This window comes from Rhinopithecus bieti, unplaced genomic scaffold (genome assembly GCF_001698545.2).
Source record: "Rhinopithecus bieti isolate Rb0 unplaced genomic scaffold, ASM169854v2 scaffold_9015, whole genome shotgun sequence".
Lineage (NCBI taxonomy): Eukaryota > Metazoa > Chordata > Mammalia > Primates > Cercopithecidae > Rhinopithecus > Rhinopithecus bieti.
The window spans coordinates 74,220-93,660 of NW_016806320.1; the positions used below are offsets into that span (position 1 = coordinate 74,220).

General features: G+C 37.1%; 1 pseudogene; it reads left to right on the forward strand.

Annotated features, from left to right (window-relative positions):
• Positions 1 to 187: 187 nt before the first annotated feature.
• Positions 188 to 17,813, forward strand: LOC108531820 (DNA-directed RNA polymerase III subunit RPC10 pseudogene; annotated as a pseudogene).
• The last annotated feature ends 1,628 nt before the right edge of the window (positions 17,814 to 19,441 follow it).

The window sequence follows — 19,441 nt, forward strand, 5'->3', positions numbered from 1 at the left end:
TGTTAGAATGTCATTATTGAAATTGTAGAGCCCCAAAATTTGTGAATTTATTGGACAAGGAGTACTTTCTTCTGTTGTACGTTTTTGAAGCATCTAGAGAAGTATCTGGCACATAGTACCATTTTGAATATTTGTTGAATAAATAAATGAAAGCGAAACAAAAGTTTGATACAAGAAGTATGGAGACATGGCGGAGAACAGACCAAGGAGGTTATCAGAGGACTCTCGTAATAGCAGCATAAGAATTAAAGGAAGTAAAAACTAGATGAAGATTTCCATTTCCAGTGAATGGACACAGCTTCTCCCTGTGATGGTACAGAGTTTATTTTGGCATCTACCCCTTGAAGTGGGGAGTAAAGTAAGGCAAACTCACCATGAGTCACACAGCCCCTGAAAGGCATGCATCAGGCAACAACCTGAACTGACAGAGACAGCCAAGAGGAGAGATCAGTTTTGAGATGAGAATTGAAGGGAATTACTGGGTGCTCTTTCTGTAGTAGAGTCCTAGAAATTCCTGGAACACTGAACACAGATTTAGAGGATCATCCAAGGCCTCCATTTTTTTCTGGATAGCACAGAACATCATTGCTTATAACGTGATAAATGAATTTGGAGGCCAAAGGCACCCATGATTTTCACTGTTTGTGTGCATTCTTTTTCCTATAAGTCAGACATCAGTGTAATCTGTTGCTTTGTTGTTATTTAAACAAAACTTCTTAATATGATTTCATTTTTAAAAGTTAGTCACTCAAATAATGGGAAAGGTGGGGTGAAACAGGGATGGCATAATATTATTTGCCTGTGGAAGTTTTTGAAAAACTGGATATGTGAACGTTTTATAAGTGAATGAATTCTAATCATGTTAGACATTGTTTATAGAGTTAGACATAGGCAAAGCCCTTTGCATTTTTAGGGTGTCATTCTGTGGCCAATGTACTAAAGAATGAATACATTCCTTATCACTCTTTTAGCACTGGATGGCTGTTATGGACATCAAGTCCCTTGCCAAATCTATAAGTAAAGTGGCTCCCACACGGAGAAAATTTCCTATGGTTATTCTACGCACTCCAAGTGTAACCTTGAAATTAATGACAACACAGTCCTAGCAACACCCAAACGATAGTATGTACAAGAGCCTGGGTGTGGAATATTTTGGTTTGATCACATAATCTCTCTTATTATTTTTGATATCAACTTGAATAAAAAAACAAAAGCAAACAAAAAGGAGATATTTTAACCACAATTGAAGTTGAATGGTCAACTCATGATAGGCATTGCAACAATCTACGGTTCAGTTAGAGATTCCGTTTACTTACTAGTAACAATATTTCACCACTGATGCCTTTCCATGGTAGGCACAGTCCTTTTGCAAGTAAAATATTTCTAAGTCTGAAAGTAAAATTCCACTGAAAATAGTTTCAATATGGCATCCATTATTTTTAGAAATAAAATGAAATTTATGACAATGTTTTCATGAAATAAGCAATGAAATATTCCACTTTAATTTGCTCAATCATAGTGTGCTTTTGGATACCAGTTCAGTAGGGCAGATACAACACAGTGATATGCTCTAATGACATCGGTGATATCACCTACGTCAGTAGGTTTATCTGAGGGAGAAAAATTCAGGAAAAAAAACATGAGATGTGTTGTGAATCCACTAGAATTGAGAAAATCAGCTGTTTGTCTTAGCTGTGTAACTAACCTAATTGGTTTGTGAATTTAGTAAGGAATACTTTATCTGTGTTTCCCATCAGTAAAATGTTGGGGATTTTATAAGAGCTCAAAAGACTCCTACCAGATTGTAAATACAGTCATCCATCACTTAAAGACAAGAATACATTCTGAAAAATGGTCATTAGGCAATTTTGTCATTGTGTTACCAAACGTACTTAACAGAACTAGACAGTATAGTCTACTACACACCTAGGCTATATGGTATAGTCTGTTGCTCCTAGGCTACAAACTTGTACAGCATGTTGTTGTACTAAATATTGTAGACAATTGTAACACAATGGTAATTATGTGTGCATTTAAACATATTTAAACATAGAAAAGGTACAGTAAAAATATGGTATGAAAGATCAAAATGGTACACCTATATAGTGTACTTAGCATGAACGGAACCTGCAGTACTGAAAGTTGCTCTGGATAAGTTAGTGAGTGAGTGGTGCATGAACGTGAAGGCCTAGGATGTTACTATACACTACTGTAGACTTTATAAACACTGTATACTTAGACTAAACTGAATTTATAAAAATACTTCTTCTTTCTTCAATAATAAGTTACCCCTAGCTTACTGTAAATTTTTTACTTTATAAACTTTTTAATTCTTTAAAACTTCTGGACTCTTCAGTAGTAACACTTAGCTTAAAATACAAACACATTGTATAACTGTACAAAATATTTTCTTCATACTGTTGTTCTATAAGCTTTTATTTTAAGTCTTTTATTTTATTTTACTATTTAAACTTTTTTGTTAAAAACTAAGACACAAACTCATACGTTAGCCTGGGCCTACACAGGGTCAGCATCATGAATACTACTGTCTTTCACCTCCACATCTTGTCCCACTAGAAAGTCTTAAAGGGCAGTAACACACATGGAGCTGTCATCTCCTATGATAACAATGCCTTCTTCTGGAATACCTCCTGAAGGACCTTCCTGAGGATGTTTTACAGTTAGCTATTTTTTTTAATAAGTAGAAGGAGTATACTCTAACATTATGATAAAATATAGTTTAGTAAAGATACAAACTTGTAACACAGTCGTTTGTTATCAAGTACATAATTGTATGTGCAATACTTTTATATGACTGGCAGCACAGTAGGTTTGTTTACACCAACATTGCCACAAAAATGTGAGTAATGTGTTGTGCTATGACATTACTGTGGCTACAACTCACTAGGCTATAAGAATTTTTCAGCTCTGTTGTAACCTTATGGGCCGCTGGTATACAAGAGATCTGTTGTTGACTGAGACATTGTTATGTGGTGCATAACTGTGCTGTAATGCTAAAGGTGTCTTTGATGAAATACAATAGTTTGAAAAATAATGAAATGAGATTAGCATTCTCCTCTCAATAGGCACAGAGTTACCTTCTTCCTTCAATGGCTCCTTTTTCCATTTTGTCTACAGATGTTATAAAGCTGAAACTGTTGCAAACCTTGTAAAACTGGGAAATATTCAATGCTTCTTTTGAACTCTTTTACATTCGACTCCATCCTTACTCTGCTTTCTGATGCCCCATCCTTACAAGATGCTCCAATAGACAAGCCCTATCAGTCAAGATCTTTACCAGGACGTTTTGCTTTTATTTTGCTATAAAACTGCTCTTTTCTAGAGTTAAAAGAGATGATTACTAAATCCCATATATCTTTAAATTAATAAAAAGAAATCATGCTGGTTCGATTTCAGATATTGTAGCTGGTGGTAGACAGTTAGGGAAGATGTTTATGCCTGTCCTCTGAATCGTTGTAAGTTGGCTGACTTTCTCCTCTATGTTCGTAAAGACATTCCTAATCCACACTGTCTCTATGGCTTTCAAATCATGTCTCCTCAGTGTCTATCTAATATAGGACTACAGGTAAACAGTTTTGCTTATTTTTGAATTGTTTGGTTTGTTATTTCTTCTGTGATATTTGTTGAATGTCACTGAGTTATAAAGAACTTTAATATGCCAATGTTGGCAAAATGATCAGAAATATTGTATTTAGTCAACACAAACTATTATTTTCTTTTATTCTTTTTAAAGTCATATTCTTTTAGGAAAATTAAACAAATGTGAACTAATGAAAATCAAATACAAATTCCTTTTATTAACAACTGACTTTTCCCCTTGGTATTTGCTTCTGAGAAGTTCTCATTACAAATTTTTAGCCTGAGGTCTGTTGAAAATCATTCAGGTCCTTTAGAAACTTAGGTGTCAAATCCTCCTAGATGTATATTTTAACACTCCAGCCTTGTTTGAATCATTTATTCCCTTTGGACCTTTGAGTGTCATGCTTTTAATCACTTTTCCTTGAAGAACTTAGTGTTGTTTTTTTTTTTTTTCATTCTTTTTGACTAATAGCCTTGGTTTTTTAAATTTTATTCTCTGCCCTTCCTTGCACAAATTCACTTCTGCCAGTTTTCTTTGTTAGTATCAAGGGGATAAACAGTATATGAGATGAGCTCCCCACACCCTTTAAAACACAGGACATTTTTTGAAGTGTTAGTGATGCTGATGGCTATTGAGACTTACAAGACAATATGAAGATAGTGCCTTGATTACTTGTCACTAAATTTCTTTCAGGTTATAGATCAGTGCAAATTTTATACTAAAACATAAATGTTAAAATCCTTTTTTGTGTATTGGCATTATCATGAATAATTATTTTTGGGAATTTTTTTAAATTAGTTTACTATTTTATATTTTTATGTTTTGAGTATCTCCTATCCCTTAGCAGTAGAAGTATTTCTGTATTCAATCATCAAAGTGCTCACCCTATATATTAATTTACCTTCTACTTTTTATTCATAGGTTTAAAACCTTTTGGTGTTGTATTACTTTTTTCACCCCTTTTCCTTGAATATTAATATATTAGGTGTACATAACTAGTCATTTTGCCATTCTGTTTATCATGCTTTTGCTAAATTATTCCCATTTGCAATTATTTTGGTATTTCAAACCAGTCATGTGTTTTTAGTGTCTGCCCTTGAATTTATTTTCTGCTGGATTTTGAATGCAGACAGTTCCTCAGCACAGAAGTACTTTTGATGTGTTGCAGGAGTGACTCCTTTGGGTGGTGCACGTGTGAAAGATGGATGACAGATGGATTCCTAGGCAGCTGCTCGATGGCAAATGGAGGACAGAGCCCTCAAGTATGTGGGCAGAAGGACACAATGAAGCAAAACTCAAGCAGCGAGGCATAGCTGCGGAACCCAGGGACGTGTCAGCAAGACTCTCCACAACAGGAAATCAGGGCCTCATTTTGAAATTCAAATTAGCAGCTAACCTCACTGTCTCTGAAGCAAATCTTTTAAAATCAAAGCACATTAACTGCTTGTTTTGTAATCAAAAATAATTTTCCATTCACCAGCATAGCAGCTCTTGAAGGTTAATTATCAGATTCCTTAATTTCAATGATAAAACTTAAATCAAAATATCTTACAGCTGAACCTTTTATTCTACCTGCATATTTAGAAAGACATTTACGTTTCCACGTAAAATGCTCTTTCTTGCAGTTGTTTATTAAGTATACATCTGATTCAGTGATGTTATTGCCTTAGAGACAATTTGCAGAAAGATTTGCAAAAAATGTTCAGGCACACAACTCTATAGAATAACTAGTTCAAATATATCTACAGTCAGACAAGAGTCATAGTGTATGTGAGTTCAGATATTTGGCATTCTGGAATTATATATAAAATTCAAGATTTTGTATGTCTGGGACTGAATCTAGGAATTGATGTTTGAGATTTAAAACCCTAGAAACCTTTTATGTTTCCTGTATTATATTCAAACGAACACCTATATATTTATTCGAAGCAAATATTTATTAAGTGTTGAATTTGTACATAGTGTGTTAAACCAAGCATACATTGGGATGACAAATTAATGCTGAGTTTCTTTTTTGTGTTTTTTGAGACGGAGTCTTGCTCTGTCGCCCAGGCTGGAGTGCAGTGGCCGGATCTCAGCTCACTCCAAGCTCCTCCTCCCAGGTTTAGGCCATTCTCCTGCCTCAGCCTCCCGAGTAGCTGGGACTACAGGTGCCCGCCACCTCACCCGACTAGTTTTTTATATTTTTTTTTAGTAGAGACGGGTTTCACTGTGTTAGCCAGGATAGTCTCGAGCTCCTGACCTCGTGATCCGCGCGTCTCGGACTCCCAAAGTGCTAAGTTTCTTAAGGTGCTATGATCCTACTGGAAGATAAACACAAATACACAGATACAGACACAGATACACACACACACACGCACACCCAGAACAATATAGTATGGTTTAAGAGGGGTACAAATTAAGATCCCAAATTTGAGCTGGCAAACAGTGTTGTAATGTTTGGGAAGAGCAGAAATTGAAGAAATAAAAGGTGTTTCCCTCAGAATCAACAGCCTCAGTTTGGTTCCTAATCCTGCCCAGGACTTCATGAAGCTTGGAAGTTCCTCTAGGTTCTTCTAATCGCAGCCTGAACTGTTTCAAGTCCTCTCCACCATCATCAAACCTCCCCCAGTATCTTTCTATTTCTTGGCAGGTATCTTTTCCCACTTTACAAAATGTGTAGAATTCACCTTTAAATGCCATGCTAATCAAATGTCCCAGTCTACCTGCATTTGTTTCCCATTTCTCATCCCTCACTGCTTTTACAGTAGAGAAGTTCCCTGTATGTCTGTCTGAGGCGAGAGCTTCCAGTTGTGCTTTGGTCTCCTGCTGCCCTATCTTCTCAGGAATCTTTCATTACCAATAATACACTTACTTTCTCCTCCTTTTTCTCTGCTCCTCATCTCTTTGTGTCGTATGGTATACATATGTGTGTGTGTGTGTGTGTGTGTGTGTGTATGAATGCCTCTTATTAAAACAAAGAAAATAAAACACCATATTCATTGTATAAGTCCTAAAGCTATTGTCCATTTTTTCTTTGCCATCAAACTTTCTGAAAGAATTATCTATGCTTGCGGTTTGCATTTCTTCATTTTTCACTCCTAAGTTATTTCAATTGAACTTTTACTCTATTATTCCACAAAGGAGCTCTCACTATGTCACTAAAGATTTCCATGTTGCTATGTTCAGTGGACACTTTTCAATTATCTTCTGGTTTGACCATCCAGCATCATTTAACAGTGCTGATCATATCCTTAAACCTCTCTCCTCCCTTGGCTTTTCCAGCACATTATTCTCCTGGATTTCTTCCTGCCTCCATGGCTTCTTTTCTGGTCTCTCTTGTCAGAGTCATCTTCCTTAACATACCTATTCAATGCTATTCAATGTTGGAATTTCTTAAGGTTTCTTTTCTTTTTCTTTTTCTTTTTTTTTTTTTTTTTTGAGACGGAGTTTTGCTTCACTCTGTCATCCAGGCTGGAGTGCAGTAGTGTGATCTCAGCTCACTGCAGCCTCCTCCTCCTGGTTCAAGCAATTCTCCCACCTCAGCCTCCTGAGCAGATTGGATTACAGGTGCACACCACCATGCCCAGGTAATTTTTTTTTTTTTTTTTGTATTTTTAGTAGAGACGGGGTTTCACCATGTTAGCCAGGATGGTCTCGATCTCTTGACCTCGTGATGCACCCACCTCTGCCTCTCAAAGTGCTGGGATTACAGGAGTGAGCCACCACGCCTGGCCAGATTTCTTCTATTCTTATTCTGTATTCTTTACCTATGCAACGTCATCCATGCTATGATTTCAATTATTGCATGTAAAATGATCATCTCTGAAAATATCTCCAGCTCAATTCTGTTCTCTGAGCTCCAGACCTAAATGTCTAACTGCCAATTTAACATTTTGTTCCTTGACTATCTCAAAATAGTTCAAATTTATCAGGTACAAAATTAAACTCTTTATCACCAAACTGTCCCCAAGTTTAAAAAATGACACTTTACTTGTGAAACAGAAGAACTGGAAGCAATCCCTGACTCCTGTGTTACCTCAACTGCCATATCAAGCCCAACCTGTGTTTCTTTCACGAATTGATCCACTTCCCTTTATCTCCATTACCACTATCATAATCCAAATTAATCTTATCTTTTGCCAGGAATACAGAATTGCTTCAAAACATATTTTCTATATTTTGTCTTCTCAATGAGATATCATTGATCTTAGAAAAAAAAAAAAATCTTTAAAATGACCAGCAAGGCCCTGATAGTCTAGCCCCTTGCTACCCATGATGCCTCTGGTTTCCGCCTGGGCCTCTGCCGTTCATTCTATTAACCTTGGATACCTGGGACCTTACTTCTCATTTTCACCACAGGGATTTTACCTACACTGTTTTTCTCTGTCATGAGCACACCCTTTCTCTTCCTTCTTTGTGTGTTAACTCATTCATCCTTAATGTCACAGCCCAATTATTTTCAGGAAGCTTCCCCTGGTTCCTAGTATAAATCTGATATTTGTGAAATATCCTCTCATAGAACTGCCATTATTTCCCTCATTATACCTATCTTGATTGATAATTATATATCATCAATGTGGTTATTTGATTAATATATGACTCCCCTCCTAGACTGGAAGCTTGTTAGGTATAGGGACTATGTACTTTTTGCTCATTGCTTGTTATCACCAGCACATAGCACAGAGCTATCACATTGTGGATGCTTTTATAAATTTGTGTAATTAATAAGTTAATCTTGGCAGGAGATACAAAGCAGAGGTGCAGCTATTTATGGTAAACAAATCTGGAAGAAAAACTTAGCTATCCAGATACATGTAATCACTGATTACATTCAACTCCTGTTGCAAAATAATTTTGTTTTGCTTTTCTATCTTTTCTAATGTATCAGCATCCATTAATATTGAGTCTATATTGGCCATTTTTAACTAGGGCAGAACACTCAGAGCAATGCAGAATGGCCAAGAGGGTTTTTCAAAATACCTATTCTTCCCCAACCCATATAACTAAGGAATAATATACTGTGGCTGTGAGGTGGAGCAAGGTGGGAACAAGGATATGTGCAGTTATATTTTAAAGAAAGCTGTCCAGGTATTTCAGATGCAGACTCCCTCAACAAGGTGAGAACCAGTGGTTTATACAAGTCTTTGTATTTCAGTAACTGGGAAATTCATTGCTTTGGGTTGGCTTAATTGAATATTCTTCATGTGAATGTTTGGGAGACTGAATCACTTGTATGACAAATGATTGTGAAGTTCAACCACTCAAAACCATTAAATTATTGAAGGTGTGTGTTTGTGTATCTTTAGAAATTTAATGTACCTAAATATAAATACTATATATATATTTATATAGTGTGTGTGTGTGTGTGTGTGTGTGTGTGTGTATACACAGTGTGCAGGAAAGAGAACAGTCTTTCATCGATGCAGAGTACAGCATGAATTAGGGAGTGGTGAGTTGAAGCTGGTGACATGAACACAGACTTGATCATCGAAAATCACATGTGCCATCTTAAGGAACCATTTGTGGACTTTCAATAAGGAAGTTTCAAAGTCAGATTTTTACCTAGAATTTCTTGATTCTTCACCAGTGGGATGGTATGGGGATGGAGGTAGGAGGTGATGTTTCAGAATGACTTTAGGGATTTATTCAAATTGCCTCTGCTTCCATGTACCTAGAAGACTTCAATTATATATCTGGCCAGGAGGGCATCACCTCTTGCTGCCCTGTCTGGTTAAGAATAATTTTTTAGGATATGTGGAAAAGTGCTCACCTTTGAGATGTGCTGACTTCAGAAAACTATTGAGCTCTGGAAACCATTTAAAAAGGTATTGTCCTCCTATTGGTTGAATGGAGATTATAGGTTTTTGAAAGGAGGGAGATCCTTTGTTCATGCCATAGATATTGGTGGAATTTAGGGTCACTATATTCCATATATTCCAATTAATATGCGGTTACTGGCATATTAACTGCAGGTGTAACCATGGCATATTTTTATATCTGTCTGTATCAGACTTGCACTGTCATGAGGAGGTAAATAACAAATGAATAAATTTATATAAATAAATGATATATATATGTGTGTGAAATAAAATGATATTTTGCAGTAAATGCAATGAATAGAATAAGGAAAGTCCTGTGATTGAGGGTAATAAGGGAAAGCTGAAGAATTCTTTATGAAAGACCTTTGGAAGAGGAAATATCTACTCTTAGAATTGAAGGACAAGAAGAGGTCATTCATGCAAAGACCAGAAGGAAAAATATATTCAGAGAGAACAGCAAGCCCAAAGACCTGCATAAGTAAAGAGGTTGTTGAGTTCTGAGACCTGAAAAACTGTGGTACCCTGTTGCACAGAGAGCTGAAGCTAGATAGAGACCCAGAGAGCAAGTGTCATGTACTGAGGAGAAAAGGTGACCAAGGGCCAAATTATACTGGTTCAGTTCACGGTAACAAGTTTCTGTGAAGTTATAAGTGCAAGGAACAGCTACAGAAGTCTTCAGTAGTTCTGTAAAAAGACATGTTAGCTGCCACATGAAGAATGATTTGGATGGGCCAGGAGTGGAAGGACAGAGGTTAGTTAGGGAGTTATTTCAGAATTATAGATTAAATAATAATAGAGGTTTGGGCCACAGAGCAAACATTGGCAGTGAGTTGGTTTGAGATTTATATTAGATTCCAATTCTGAACTATGGTTTCTCTGGTGCTTAAAAGTGGACTGGAAAATTTTTTTGAATTAGTGAATGAATGACCTTGATACAGGAAATAGAGAAAGGTTTGAGATTTATTAATCAAAGTACAATGGTGTCATTTATTGAGGTAAGGATTCTAAGGATGCCTAGGTATAGGAACTATCATGAGTGAAATTGTAGTCTTATTAAATTTGAGATGAAACATCAAATGAATGTGGTAAGATGGTAATTGAGTAAATTATTAAGTATGCATTAAGTAAAGAGATAAATGAAGACAGGCAGATGATAGATGATGAGAATTTGGTGAGGTTCGTGCATTGGAGGTCATAAAGAACTGGAAGAACATTGGACTTGGTGTAATGAAACGTGAGCTGGAAAGGCAGGGACAGGTCAACAGAGAATGGAATGTTTGGAATTATTTTTGAAGTGACATAGTTTTGTCGATGACAAACTCATGATGTCACTATGAGAGTGGATAACTGAATTAGATTAGGGATGAAAACATCGTTTCTAGTGAATAGATCAATGGACTGGAAGTCCAGAATATGATACTGTTATTGAGAATGACAACAGAAGTGGCTATGGAAAGAAAGTGGGCCAGAGGGTAAGGCTTTTGTTGTGAAGAGAAATAGTTGGGAAGTCAGAAGATGGCAGGATTGAGGTGGGAAAGTTATAAGATGGCTAAAATGACTTGCACTTCAACAGTGCAGAATATAGCAAAAAAGAAGCGGGATAAATGACCTGGAAGCAACAAGAGAGCAAGAAGGACACTTACCCTCATCTCCTGAATGGATGGGACCTTGCTGAGATTGAGAAAAAGAACATCCTTTACTTGTATGGACTAAAGGAGAAAGAGTGACCTCAAAGAATATCCAGGTTAGGGTTAAGGCAAGGGGGTGTAGGGGTTACTCAGAGGAGACTGAGGATTCAGAGGAGTTTGCTAATGCTGCATTGAAAGTTCCAGAGAAACAGAAGTGTGGGTGACTGTAGGGAAAATATTTTTATGTTTCTGCACAGGCAGGGAGTTCTGAGCAAATTTTTCTGAAACTTGGGACCTAGATGATAAGACAAGCCTAACTTATCTTATGACTGAGTAGATAATGAGGTAACATCCAGAGAGATTTGCCTGCCCAGAGCCATGAGTTTATATTTTAAGAGGAGATGAGACTTGAGACTGTGGAGATACTCTTGGATTGTAAATATGCTGGTCTTACCTTTCCTTTGGAAAATTTATTTACTGCCCAAAAGATTAGAACCCAGAGTCTTTTCTGCTATATTTCTAAGGAAACATTCTCAGGAAAGGAGGAGGCAGCTGTGTCTCTCTTATATAAATGTCCAGATTTGTGTATTTTTGGTTTCTTACCTACAATATTGATCTCCTATGTGCAAGACAACATGTAGCTTTCAACACATGTCTCCAGAGGTAAGAATTGGAGCACAAAAGAACTACACATGTATTATTTTCGATAAGTAATTAATAATCTCTTCTGCTTAAGCAACCTTGTGTGTATATTCAGAATAATATTAATAAATATAGAAATTAAAAACTTAACAAAGGCCAAGTGTGCTGGTTCACACTTGTAATCCCAGCACTTTGGGAGGCTGAGGTGGAAGGATAGCTTGAGCCCAGGAGTTCGAAACCAGCCTGGGCAACATACTGACACTCCATCTCTACAAAAAATAAAAATAAAATAAAATAAAAAAATAAAATTAAAAAATTAGCCAGGGATACTGATGCATATAATAGTTTTAGATACCTGGGAGTCTGAGGTGGGAGGCTGGCTTGAGCTCAGGAGTTCCAGGCTACAGTGAGCAATAATCTCATCACTGTACTCCAGCCCGGGTGACAGAGTGAGACCCTATCTCTAAAAAATATAAAAAAGAGAAAAAGAGAAAGAAAATGATGCAATAAATGCCTCTTGAAGTAAAAGCTAAATTAACATTAACAATGTTGAATCAAATTGGGTAATGCTATTACTTAAATTGCTTTAAGTAATGCTATTACTTAAAATAATTTAATGTGGAGAACCAACAATAATAATATGGTTTGGCCATGTCCTCATCCAAATCTCATTTTGAATTCCCACATGTTGTGGGAGGGGGCCAGTGGGAGGTAACTGAATCATGGGGGCAGGTCATTCCTATGCTGTTCTCAGGATAGTGAATAAGTCTCATGAGATCTGATGGTTTTATAAGAGGTAGTTTCCCTGAACAAGCTCTCTTTGCCTACTGCCATTCTTGTAAGATGTAACTTGCTCCTCCTTGCCTTCCACCACGATTATGAGGCCTCCCCAGCCACAGGGAACTATAAGTTCATTAAACCTCTTTCTTTTGTAAATTGCCCAGTCTTGCGTATGTCTTTATCAGCAATGTGAAAAGGACTAATACAGTAAATTGGTACCAGGAGCAGGGTGCTGCTGAAAAGATACTTGAAAATGTGGAGGTAACTTTGGAACTGGGTAACAGGCAGGTGTGGGAACAGTTTGGAAGGCTCATAAGAAGTTAGGAAAATGTGGGAAAGTTTGGAACTCCCTAGAGACTTGTTGAATCACTTTTACTAAAATTCTGATAATGATATGAACAGTGAAATTCAGGCTGAGGTGGTCTCAGATGGAGATGAGGAACTTGTTGGAAACTGGAGCAAAGCTGACTCTTCTTATGTTTTAGCAAAGAGACTGGCAGCATTTTGCCCCTGTTCTAGAGATTTGGGGAATTTTGAACTTGAGAGAGATGATTTAGGGTATCTGGCAGAAGAAATTTCTAAGCAGCAAAGCATTCAAGAGGTGACTTGGGTGCTGTTAAAGATGTTCAGTTTCAAAAGGGAAACAAAATAAAAGTTTGGAAAACTTGCAGTCTAACAATGTGGTAGAAAAGAAAATTCCATTTTTTTCTGAGGAGATATTCAAGCTGGCTGAAGAAATTTGCATAGGTAACAAGGAGCTGAATGTTAATCCCCAGGACAATGGGGAAAATGTCTCCAGGAATGTCAGAGGACTTCATGGCAGCCCCTCCCATCACAGGGCCAGAGGCCTAGGAGGAAAAGGTAGTGTGTGCAGCTTAGGTACTTGGTGCCCTGCATCCCAGCCACTCCACATGGCTGAAAGGGACCAATGTAGAGCTTGGGCCATGACTTCAGAGGATGCAAGCCTCAAGTCTTGGCAGCTTCCACATGGTGTTGAGCCTGCCAGTGCACAAAAGTCAAGAATTGTTTTTTGGAAACCTTTGCCTACATTTCAGAGGATGTATGGAATGCCTGGATGCCCAGTCAGAAGTTCGCTTCATGTGTGGGTCCTCATGTAGAACCTGTGCTAGGACAGTGTGGAAGGGAAATGTAAGGTTGGAGCCCTCACACAGAGTCCCTACTGAGTTACTGCCTAGTGGAGCTGTGAGAAGAGAGTCACCATCCTCCAGACCATAGAATTGTAGATCTACTGACAGTTTGCACCGTGTACCTGGAAAACCTGTGGACTTTCAACATCAGCCTGTGAAAGCAGCCAGGATAAAGGCTGTACCCTCCAAATCCACACAGGTGGAGCTGCACAAGACCATGGGAACCCAACTCTTGCATCAGTGTGACCTGCATGTGAGACATGGAGTCAAAGGAAATCATTTTGGAGCTTTAAGATTTGAATATCCCACTGGATTTCAGACTTGCATGGGGACTGCAGTCCCTTTGTTTTGGCCAACTTCTCCCATTTGGAATGGTATTTACCTAATGCCCATACCCCCATTGTATCTAGGAAGTAACTAACTTGCTTTTGATTTTACAGGCTTATAGGCAGAAGGGAATTGCCTTGTCTTGGATGAGACTTTGGACTATGGACTTTTGATTTAATGATGAAATGAGTCAAGACTTTGAGGGACTGTTGGGAAGGCATGGTTGGTTTTGAAATGTGAGGACATGAGATTTGGAAGGGATCAGGGGTGGAATGATATGGTTTGGCTGTGTCCCCACCCAAATCTCATCTTGAATTCCCATGTGTTATAGGAGGGAGCCAGTGGGAGGTAATTAAATCATGGGGACGGGTCTTTCCCATGCTGTTATCATGATAGTGAGTAAGTCTCATGAGATCTGAAGGTCTTGTAAGGGGGAGTTTCCCTGCACAAGCTCTCTTTGCCTACTGCCATCCATGTAAGACATGACTTGCTCCTCTTTGCCTTCCACCATGATTGTAAGGTCTCTCCAGCCACGTGGAACTGTAAGCCCCTTAAACTTTGGGTATGTCTTTATCAGCAGTGTGAAAATGGACTAATCCAGATAGCTTCAGGTTTAAACAGTCGCCTTGAGATGAAAAGATTTTTTTTGTGTATGTATGTGGTGGAGAAAAGGATGGGATTCTACCTTAGTGTTTGGACTCATTGTCATCTTGCTGAGACTAGTACAGGATCTGCCAGAACAAGTCCCCTGCCTGATCAGTTTTTAACTCAGGTAGGTAAGAGTTCCAGGGAAGATGATTTCATCAAGTGGGCAATAAGAACATAGAAATAACATTAAGAAGACTGAATTCTTCCAACAACTGTGTGAGTGAACTTGAAACTGTGTACTAGCTCATTTAAACCTTTGTTTGAGACCAAAGCCCTGGCTGGCACCTTGACTGCAGTCTTTTGAGAGACCCTGAATTTCTGACCAACTGAAACTGTGATATAATAAATATGTGTTCTTTTAAGCTGTTAAGCTGCTAAACTAGCTGACTAGTTTTTTAGGCATTAATAAATAACATACATGTCCTGACTCCTAATTAGGAAAGTCACTTTGGTAGCTTGAAATTGTCCATGGTGGTGGACGTTTCTGTCATTAAAACTACTAAATGGTGTGAACTGGGGCTTTTGCTCCTCTAGAAGAGCTGGTTGTTAAATATTTACACTAATACCAATGCATACAAAATTCAGAATTTTGAAAGTCAAAAAGCAGGGTTCCCATAGATAGTAAGATATGAGAACAAATTCAAGAAGGATATTTGGGAAGGAAAGATGACTGGCCTTATAAAGCATTTGGACAATAGGCAAAGGGTGCCAAGAAGAGAGCTTAATAGAGAACTGAAGAGTTCTTATATGCTTCATGCCCAGAAAAGGTCCCTTTGGGTAGATAAGCATGACTGAAGTATGATAATAAATTGGTAGGTGCCCAGGCATATTATGTGGAGCATGTACTGGTGAGCAATAGGATACTCCTTTTGCCTTATTTTCCAACAAAAGAATTAGTACTATTAGATTATCACTTTTAAAATAGCACTGGTACAAAGCATATCACTGAGTGCAAAATTCAAATTACTACTAAGAAAAACAGCCTGGATGTAATAGAAAATCGCCCCATCAGAAAAATTTTGAATATTAGAAAATTTATTCAGATTAAAATAATACATGTATTCCCTTAATGAAATTAGTAAATGAGACAGGCCTAATAGCAAATAAACACACTACATTCACTTAGAATTGTTTTAATGTGGAATATTCCATTTAAAATTCATACGTACTTCTAATGATAATAGTGAAATAAATTCACATTGCTATCTTTGTATTAAAATTAAGGAAACATTTTATTTCTTTGTAATTTTGTTTTATTAGTTACACTTATGTATATGTTACTCATCATTTGTGGTTGTAAATTGTTGCTATTGGAAAGATTGAATAATAGAATGTTTCAACAAGCATGAAGATAGAAACAGGAAAATTGAATGTTGGAGCAGCTAGAGATATTTATATTCGGGGAAGCAGATAGGCAGCCACGTAAATAGTGTCACAGGTGTCTGTCAGCATGAAGCAGAGACTGAGATGCAGAAACAAAAATTTCCTGTTCCTAGACTAAGAAGGGGATGTATGATTAGTAAGAAGAAGGAAAAACTCAAGCCACAGCAACTGGAGAGCTGTCACATTACAAAGATGGGACTAAAGCAAGCACAGGGGAGAAAGGTGGAAAAGGGCTTCAAGTTAGACTCAGGAAGATGGCAGGAACTCAATTATATAACTGAGCTGTAACATTAGCCCAGATTAGCAGAGAGGTTCTGGGCTGTCCATCTTGCTCTAGATTATTGGATGGACTTTCTTCCAGGCCCATGAGCTACAGTCAGGATTGTTCAAAGAGCGAAGCAAAGCTGGCAGTGCTGTGAGAGTTCATAGTGCTTAGTTATACAGAAAAGCTGATGGTCAACAACAAATGAGTTTCATGGTCTAAGTCTGTATGTAATTATTTGTCTGCGATTTCTCTGTACACTTTATAAAATTTTGACTTTCATCTCTATGGGCAAATAAAAACACATTAAGGATACTGACTACATTTAAACAAAAAGTCACCTTTGTCCAATTTCTTTGAAAATTTAGAAAATATCTCTGCAATATAAGATTTAAAACATTGTTCCATTACATTTTTGTTGAAATACAAATTCTGTAGAAGTCTTTTGTTTTAAAGTTTATTTCTGAGCATATTTGAACTAAGCACTCTGGACTGACACTTTTTATAGATTGATACTTGGACGTAATGGCTCCAGAGATTTAATTAACATGTTGTCTCTTTCTTCTGCCTGATCATTGATGAAGCTGTTAAAAGAGCCTAACTGGACCTAACAACAGTCCCAATGACAATCAACTTGATGGACAGTTATTTGCTACTATACTTTAATAACTATTTACACATCTTTCAACCCATGTGCTAATGCTAGCAAGCAACTAACTTTTTTCAAGTATTATTTATTGAGAAAACCTGTCAAAAATATGTTCCCAAAATTAAATTTATGACCTCTAAAATATTTCTTCTAAAATAATTATATAGTCAAATAAAATATAAACTTTATCTACTTCTAAATATTTTTAAAATTCATAGGTATCATAATCTTATAAACTAGAATATTGAAACAATTTTTGCAAATATAAACACCACAATTTTGTATATAATACAATGAAAGAGGAATTAACCTAACTTACAATTTTATAGACAGCCATCCTGATAACACAAATAGATATTCCAATTTTTGTTTCAGCATTCAATCTAATGACTGACTTTCTACTAGAGAACAAAACATTTCCTATAAAAGTTTTAGAATACAATCAGGAAATTATAAAATTATTTAAAGAATATTTTCTGACTGGGAGCTGGAGCCTGTGGGTCGGAGTCTGAGACAGTAATTCTGTTTTGCCCAGGCTGGGGAATGAGCTGATCCTGGAGGAAGGACAGCGTTGTCACTGCTCCACCTGCAACACATGCCCTCCCAGTACAGTATCACCTACAAGGTCACAAATTGGAAGTATCCAAAACTGAAAGAAGTGGATAATGTGCTTGGGGCAGCAGCTGCCTGGGAGAGCAGCTGCCTAGGAGAATGTCAACTCTCCTGCCCAGCCATGTCCCCAGTGCAAACACCCTCCTGTTCACTTTATGCAGCACAAGACTCACCCTGCAGATGAGCCAATGACTACCTTCTACAAGGGCAGCAGTGCTCAGTGTGGATACTGCTGGGGGAATGAGGGCCAGGATGGCCCAGCTGCCTCAATGTCTATTTATCTTGTCCCCCAGGGTGGATTCTCAGCCGGGAGTATGAATTGTGGGTCCTGAGGATCCTTTCTGGTGGAAAGCTAACCCTTTTAGAGTGAAGAGCCAAAGTCTTAGGAACTGTAGCCCATCTGCCAGTCAGGGTAGATAAAATCATTAATGTCTAGGGGGATTTTGTGTGTGGGGAGGAGACCCATAGCTAAGTGTGCTCTGTTAAAAGTCTTGTTCTTTCACCTTTTATATTTATTGGCAGTTGACATTTCCTCACCACCAGTCAACACTTAAATACTTGTACTATTTTCACAACTTAGTACATTGTCCCTAAATATTTAACTATTAATCATAAACTGATTTAATCAAGTTTTTTCTGAATATTTCATGAAAGATGAGAAGTCTAAAAAAGAATATTTTATAGTTTATTACTCTTATAAAGACCTCTCCCCTCTCCTCTGCAACACTTTCTTCTTTTTCAATTTTTTAAAATTTCCAGAATCCTTTAGCATATATCTAAATAGGTGAAACTAAGTAGAGATGTTTGATGAGTATCAAAGCTGATGTGCAATTGAATTTCTCAAGAAAAATAGGTGACATTGGTGGCAACCAACAGCATGTCATTTTTAAAAATGCTTTTCTTTTGTAGGTAAAATAAAGCTTGATGTTAATTGTCAATAGTAATCCACTGGGTTTTATGAATTTATGTAGTGCCATCCATCTGACTCTACTTGGAGCCTACTTATACAGCCATTTTATGAATAATGGTGTTTTATTCCAGATACACAGTATACTAGTTTGACTATATAGTCAAGCATTAGTCTACATTAGGCTTTATTATCTGTTTTTAGATATATACTCTCTATGTTTTTAAATACATTCTTGGCCGTTTTTCAAAGCTTAGTACTATTTTAAGACCAGGGTTCTTGCCAAAGCTAGAAAATTTGTAATGAAATAAATACTCTCTGCTGTTATCAAATGACAATATTTCCTACTAGTTACCCCAAATTATAAATATAGCTTCCTGTTTTATTGACAAAGAAGTAACTATATTTTAAAATAAAATGGAAGACTATGCCTTTGAAATCTTTTCAAGATTTTATGCCTCTTTATTTTGTTGTGCATAGCAATTTATAACTAAGAGATTTAAATATTAAATACTTATACTATGTTGGTTGATGAAATAAAGACTTCCAAGTATGGAAGGATAATAAAAAAATTGCAGAGGGACCTAGGAATAAAGACAAAGAAAAAAGTCTTTTTAGACTTTTATCATCAAATAATATGCTACAGACCATGAGTAGGTGAGAACAAACAAGCAAATGTTTTCTACCTTATGATAAGGTTCTTTTGTATATTTCAAGATATCGTTTTGTGAATTATGAGAGAGTGATACTAATGAGGTACATACTGAGTGACTGGAATGTTTTCACTTCGTTAACATGGCCAATCACATTAAGTTTGTCTCATCACCCAAACGTCCCTAGGAGAGAAAATTGCCGATAGAGAAAATCAAGGTAGAAAATTGATGCTTTCTGGACACTTGAAGCAACATAGGTCAGGATGCCCTTCAAGAGCACACTAACAAGATGATCCAGGAAAGCTCCTGCCAATTTGGTTGTGGAGTGTCATTTGATCATTGTTAAAACTTTCAAAAGACCTTAAAGCTAGACAAAGTATTGGCTCGAGATGAGTATAAA